Source organism: Haemaphysalis longicornis, unplaced genomic scaffold (assembly GCF_048455015.1).
Source record: "Haemaphysalis longicornis isolate Haplotype H1 unplaced genomic scaffold, Haemaphysalis longicornis Haplotype H1 scaffold_4, whole genome shotgun sequence".
Lineage (NCBI taxonomy): Eukaryota > Metazoa > Arthropoda > Arachnida > Ixodida > Ixodidae > Haemaphysalis > Haemaphysalis longicornis.
Window position 1 is genome coordinate 179,905,969 of NW_027526361.1, and position 7,410 is coordinate 179,913,378.

The window sequence follows — 7,410 nt, forward strand, 5'->3', positions numbered from 1 at the left end:
GACGGTGTTGACATGGCGAATTCGTGCGAACGAACCAGACCGTTCAAGCAGCGCGCTCACGTGCGCGGGTTGCAGGGCGCTGCGCACGTCACAGTTTTGTGTGGTCACGTGGACAGCTTTGGTTATAAAAAATCCGGAAGTTCGTGGCAGCCGCTGAAACCGAAACTGAGAGTGGCCGCATTAAAAACGTCTCTAATTAAACAACCGTCGTGCGCTGAAGCAAATGAGGTTTGTACGCGTGATAAATAGGTCATTAGCTAGTTATTGCGACAAAAAAAACAAGATGCAAGATTTTTGTGTCAGTGCCCCTTTAAACCCTTCCCGCCCTGATGAAAATGACCTAAAACTTCCGTGACTGTGTTAGGATATGTTACTTGGTCCTGTTTTCTCAAAAGAACCAAAAAATCGTCAACATATCTGAAAACCTTGAAAACTTTGTCCCCTTTGAGCGACTGACTCAGATCCCGATCAATGCCTGCCAGGAAAATGTTGCAAAGTGCTGGCGCTAAACAAGAGCCAATGCAAATACCCTTCTTTTGTCTGTAAAGCTTATTTTCGAAAGATATGTGAGTGGCACTGAGGTAAAACTCAAGAAGGGACATAAAATTATTAACAGAGATACCAGCACTATTCTGAAAGGTTATCTCGCCATTTGTTTCGATACACTCCACAACTGCGACCAAGAGTTCATTGTGCGGAACCGAATAAAACAAGTCTTCAACATCTATGGAAAAACCATATCCTATGTCTGTCCTACCCCGTATAATATCCGTGACAGCGACAGAGTTCCTCGTTTCGAAAGGGTCGTTCACATTTAAGGTTTTAAGCTGGTTCAAAAGAAAGCCACTGACAAGCGACTGCCACGTATCCCTTTCACTCGCGATAGACCTGAAGGGAATCCCGGCCTTATGGGTTTTGGCCGTGAAGGAAACCTTTAAATTGATCCGGCCACTTTCGCTGATACCTTTAGCAAGTTTCTCTAGCTCGAGGCTCTTACACAAGGCTACAGCTTTACTCTTAACCTTTGAAGCACTCACATCAACGGGGAGGAAGTTCTTGTTGACGGCAAGTGTGGCTTTCTCATCGAACGTTCCAGCGGTCATGGCGACGAACCCCCCTTCCTTGTCGCTTTGTAGCAGCCTCAGATTGTTGTCCACGAAATAGTTGACCACGCTGTCTAACCGGTCACGTTGAGCACGGGTAGGCGACACGGTACGGAGAAGGCTGTCGACACCGTCGAGTAGGCATCTTTCGCCGTCTTTTGCGCTAAACCTTCCATTTAAGTATGTACCAACTCGCCCAACAGCATGTTCTGTTGAACTGGACATCGCCCACTAGTTCGGGAGCGGAGGATGAGGAGTGCTGATTTGTTGGGGGCACACGTGAGGCCTCGAGGGCGTAGATAAGCGAGAATGGTGTCGATGGCTTGTTGTAGGGTATCTTCTTGTGTGCCAGGAGATCCGGTGGTCGTCCAAAGGGTTAAATCATCAGCGTATAGGGCATGGTGGAGACCAGGAATGGTTTGAAGGAGAGGTGGGAGCTTGAGGACAGCGATGTTGAAGAGCAGGGGTGATATAACTGATGCTTGTGGGGTTCCCTTGGGAGGAGTGCGAAATGTGTCAGATCGAAGTGGTCCAATGCCAAGGGTGTGGGAGGCTGAGAAGATTTGTCTTCCTTCAGCACAACACGGCAAGCATACGGCTCCTGCGCTGGAGTTGATGAATATGATTGCTATTGGTTTTGCCTTTGTAGAGGGGTGATGACATGTCATCTTACCAAAAACGACTAATATACCCATGTTTTACACTCTTGGTTTAACATTAGCACTGCTTAGGGCAGGCACAAAATGCTTATTAGGCACAAAGTACTTTTGTTTTTCCTGTAAGAGGTGGTAACTGTCTTAGGTAGTTTTCCCCTCTCTGCTTTTCGTCCACCAGCATTCTAATGTTCTTTTCATCCCCTCGACAGCAATGAAAATAACTTCCTCTGTGATACCCTTAAATCCTAGGGCTTCTGGAAGCCGAATATTCCCTTCATGTACATTTGGACGGATATCCTCACATTGTAACACTATGTGCCGCATAGTTTCTGTTTCTTTTCCGCAGACAACGCATAGCCCATCATTTTGTGAATACTTCCCCACAAAACTCTTAGTTTGCAGGCAACCTGCGTTAGCCTCAAAAAGCAAAGCACTGCCCTGGGAATTATCGTAGAACTTTTCCTTTCCGATGTTCAATTTCTCAGCCCTGTATATCTCTAGCGACGTTTTAGCTTGCATTTTTTCCCTCGAGTTATTCGTTTCAATCTGCCTTGCCTCTTTTTGGGCTACCTTGGCTGTTTTGGATTCTCCACTGTTCTTTGCGTATGTCATCGTTAGCCTTCTGGTCTTTCTTAACCACTGCGTGTCCACGCTTTTCAAGTATGGGTACCTAAAACCTTAGCTGCACACCTTCGTTGATCCATTGCTCTCAACCTGATCTCAAAGCATATTTTACTCTGTGCTTCTCTAACTTCAAACGACGCCCAGCCCACATCTCCCTGAGCTGCTTCGTTAGTTGTTTTTCCATGCGCGCCTAATCCAAACGTCCTACCGTTCTCTGGTTTACTTCAAGGCCTCATAAAACATCTGATTTTAAGGAGAGTACAGCATTCGCAAACGTGAGACTCGGAACCATTACTACTTTCCACATTCCTCTTACTACTTATATTTGTTATAGCCCAACAGAGCTCTATGCTTCATTATAGGTGCGTTTCACCTTCCCTTACCCTTAACTTGCTCCTCGTGGGTTTGTAAGTAGTTAACCCCTTCGTTTATCCACATTCCCAAATATTTATGTTACTTCACTCTGGGTAATTCGCCTTGCTGGATACACACTGCTAGCTTCATTAAAAACCATTATTCCTGATTTTTCTGCACTAAAATTTCCCGAGATCGGTGGCTTCCTGGCCGCTAACATGTATTAGCCGTTGCATATCGGTTTGGTTATCAGCTAAAAGAACAATGTCGTCTGCGTATAACATTCCGGGAATATGCTGTTGTACCACTTCACCTGCAGCATATGGGTTGGGCTAAACCCTACTTGAATTTCTTCCAGTTTCTTTTCTAACCCTGCCATGTAAAGCATGAACAGTATTGGGCTCAAAGGGCATCCCTGTTTCAGTCCCCGATGGATGTTGACCTGCTGGGCGCGTTACTGTCCTTCCCATGTAAGCTGCACTCTACTGCCATAAGGAACTGTATTAACTCGTCATCTAATCCCTGGAGTTTCAGGATTCTCTACAGCCATCCTCTTTTTACTTTGTCATATGCCCGTGTAATATCCAAGAACGTAATCAATAATGGTCTATTCTGTGCTTTCGCAATTTATATGCATTGCGTTATGACGAACAAATTGTCATCCAGTCGGCTGTCTTGTCTAAATTCATTTTTTAGTTCCCCAAGTATTTCACTTTCTTCCATCCATGCTTGAATTTCTGATTTTATCGCCTGCATTACCAATCTATACACCACTGACGTTACTGTGAGTGGTCCGTATGAATCAATACTGGCTTCGTCTCCTCTGCCTTTATATATTAAATTCATCCTACTTTCTAGCCAGTCCTCTGCTATTTGTTTGGTTTCTATCATCTTATCTATTGCCCTCATAAAAAAATCCTTACATTTAGGTCTAAGCAGGTTTATCAGTTGCATTTGTATTCCGTCTGGGCCCACTGCTGTCTGGGGGGAAACCTTTTGCTCTGCTTTTTTCCAGTCAAGGTTCATCAAACTTATTTCCCATTCCGCAGTCGTCTGTGGCGCTGATGTTATCGGTGCAGGCTGCCCTACCACTATTGCCCTAAACTCTCACTAATCACACGATGAATATGCGCTAACGCGTGCTCTCCTTCTAAATGTTTCCCCTCCTCATCAATCAGGAATTTTTGATGGATATTGTTTTCTGAGCTTAGTAATTTTGCATGGTTCTAAAACTTCTTGGATGCGCTTTTGTCCTTCTTCCGTATTTCTGCCATCCATTGTTAGCTTTTCAGGTTGATCTTTGCTAGCCCTATTTTCTGCAGTTCTAGTTTTTTCCCCCGTAGATATCCCATTTTTCCTTCACTACCTCCGGTTCCATACCAGTTCGTTTTGCTTCTCCATCTTCTCTCGACGCCTTCCTCCGCTTGTCAATAGCCTCTTTTATTTCCTTATTCCACCAGCTTCTCGGCTTTCTCTTCCCGTTCTATCGGTTTCGTTGCTTTGCTTCATTTATCTTACTCTTTATGAACACAATCATTTCGTGGTAATCTCAATTTTTGTCTGGGTATTCATTGATTTCACCTTCCAATCTATCAGCGATGATCTTTAAAGGAGCCATGAAGAGAAAATACAACTTCGTTTAATTTGAAAGAACTAGGATTCAGTATCTCACTCAGCTCCATTAGAGCCACAAAAGATGTTTTTTAACACAAAAAAAAGCAAGAAGTATTTAAAAACTTTCAAATTTGGCGCCATAGTGACGTGTTATGAGCAAGAATGACGTCATACGGGCCGACAATAAAACATAATTTTCAGTGCGTTAACTGCACGCTAGCATTGAAGTGTTACGGTCAAATGGAACTAGAGGCCCCATTACAGACGTCCAGTCATGTGTCGTCGCGACAGGTCAGTTAGGCGGCCGCCAATCGCACAAACAAGGTTCCGTGACGTCATAGAAAAGTTTGCGGGAAATCGGCTAGGGGGTCGCGACTGCTTTACAAGTTTTCTTTAATATCTCCGTCATTTGTTCGAGGATTGCGATGATATTGGTATCATTGTTATCGGGACTAAGCAGTCTTTCTAATAAACCCAACTTGTATTTTGTCTTCATGGCTCCTTTAACAGCTCAGTGTTCAAATTCGTTCCTGCTATTGTACCTATTTCTGAATTTGTCCGGGTTGCGCCTCCAAATTGCAAGCTAAGCCGCTTGTGGTCACTTCCTAAGCTGTCTGTTCTATTTTCATCTATCCTCTTTTCCCGCAACCTTTCGTATACTGTCTCGGATACTAAACTGTAGTCTATGCTGGACTGTCTGTTACCGCTTTCCCACGTTATTTGTCCGTCACATTTGCTTTCCGTGTTTACTATTACAAGCCGGTTTTCCTGACATAGATCTATTACTAGAGAACCGCTGTGGTCTGTGTATCCATCCAAACCTTCTATATGGGCATTCATATCTCCAACTATGATTATTTCGCCCGAATCTTTGAACTCGTTTATATCTCTTCACAAACAGTTTACCAATTCCGCATTTTCTTCCCTAGCACTACTTCCGGTCCACAGATAAACCACTCCTAACCATGTATTTTTCCCCTCTATAGTGCCTCTAACCCATAGATGCTCTTTGCAGCTTTCATGCACTCTCTGCCAGTCGGTCCCTCTTAATTGAGCTTCCCAACACCTCCCCCTGTCTCCATTCCTTCCTGTGGTCTTTCTTCATTCCTGGGACACGAAGCAACGACGCCCGGTTCCCCTAATTTAGCACGGCGCCCCTACTTTAAGGGTCACTTGTCACCAGCTTTCGGCGCATGTAGAAGTACTCTCATGGGCAAACGAAACGTGTTCACAAAAATGTTATCCAGAACACACATGTAGCGCCATTCCTTCCGTGCAGGTGAAACTGCCGCGTTGCTGAATTACAGCAACAAAGTTGGGAAATGCGGTTTCCCAAAAATACCAATAGTGCTCCATTATTTGAGCTCCACGAACAGTAGTTACCATTTTTCCGTGTTCTGGCTCGTCTTTTCGTGTTAACATTTCATAAGTCTGTGACTGTACGAATAGAAAAGTATCATAGCAGTTGCAAATGGTAACTCACAACACGGTATTTTTTGAAAGGTGCGATTATGACACTTGGCAATTGTTTTAAAATCATTCACTCTATTCCTTATAATCCACTGCGGCAGAATGAAATGCCCTTAATACCAGCAGTTTCCTTTGCTGGGTAGCCTTGCCCAACAAATTTCACAACGAAGCTAGGTGATATTTTTAGTTACCAGTAATTTTTAAGGAGTTCGTGATGTCTACTAATCAACCCCCGTTTCCAGTTCATATTCGAGACGGCGCCCTCTTCACCCCCCCCCCCCCAACGAAAAAACAACTAGAGAACAATGTTGACAGGTTTCAATGCCATTGATTGTAGGATTTTAACGCGCTGACGCAACGCAGGCGATGAGGCGCGCTGTAGTGGAGGGCTCCGGATTAGTTTGTTACCAGCTAGGGATCTTTAACGTGTGCCAAAATCTCGTACACACGGGCGTTTTTGCTTTTCGTCTCCATCAGAAAAGCGGCCGCCGCGGCCGGGAATCAAACCCGCGACAAGGTTTTACTTCTAAGGAAACTCGGTGGTAGTTGTGTATGTCGCCTCGCGCCACCTACACGTCTGCGCAGGTTTCAAGTTCGCACACAACCTCGATAACGATTTACCCAGGGTTACCATCAGTTTCTTCGATGTGACTTTTTGTTTGAGGATATTTCCCGCGCGGTAGTAGATTGGACTCGAATAAGCCAAACTCCAATAAATCAAACGTTTCGTCATGGCATTGGGCTCATTGCGCCGGGGGTAATAAAAGCTCTTGAAGACTTCAAGTTCTTTCGAAATGGTTGAAAGGCCTTGCTTCAATATTCGATGCCCTGCACGCCACCGCGGAACAATTGTCTTTGCAGCGCATCATCCCTGTTCTTTAGTGTCTTCATTTTTTTATTTCAAGGCGTACCTTGGGGTATACAGACATGTTATGTTAAAATAACCTCGAGCCGCAGGGTCAAGTTTACAGGATTGGGTAGTCGCCACACTAAATATGCATTCGAAGTTAGTGATAGGTTGTTAAAAATCACCGGTTCCGAAGGAGCCTGCTACTTGCAGAAGCGCAATAGGCACGCGCCACTGCGTTGCCTTTAAACCCGGTTAGATCATTGCACGCAGGGCAGCTCATCTTGAAAGGGTCTGACAGCGTCGTTTCTGCCACCAAGGGTTGCCCACTATTGCAGCATTGTCACGCTTCACCTTGCGGCGGCCTGGGCGAGATGACCGTTTGCACAAGACGGAAGCGACAACCCTAGAGGTGCACCGGAGAGCACTTTTTTTCTGGCAGCGCAGTGGCCGCCACCTCTCCAGTTACAGCGCCGACAAAGTGCGTCGGACATCAAGCAAGGATGTGGCTGTTTTGCGCCACCCTCCAGCTTGACCCGTTTGGGGGACGCTCCATGAATGAGTTGCCTAACTCTAATCAGCTATTCTTCCAGTTTGAAGGCGCTCTTTATCCGCTACCACCAGAGAGAGGACGCTGCAGTCTTCTTGTTGTGATCGGCCTTGTGTGCGTGATTGGGGCGGCCTATCAATTACATGCTTGTGTTTGAGATGACTCTTGAAAGAGGCCATTCAAGCTTCCGCG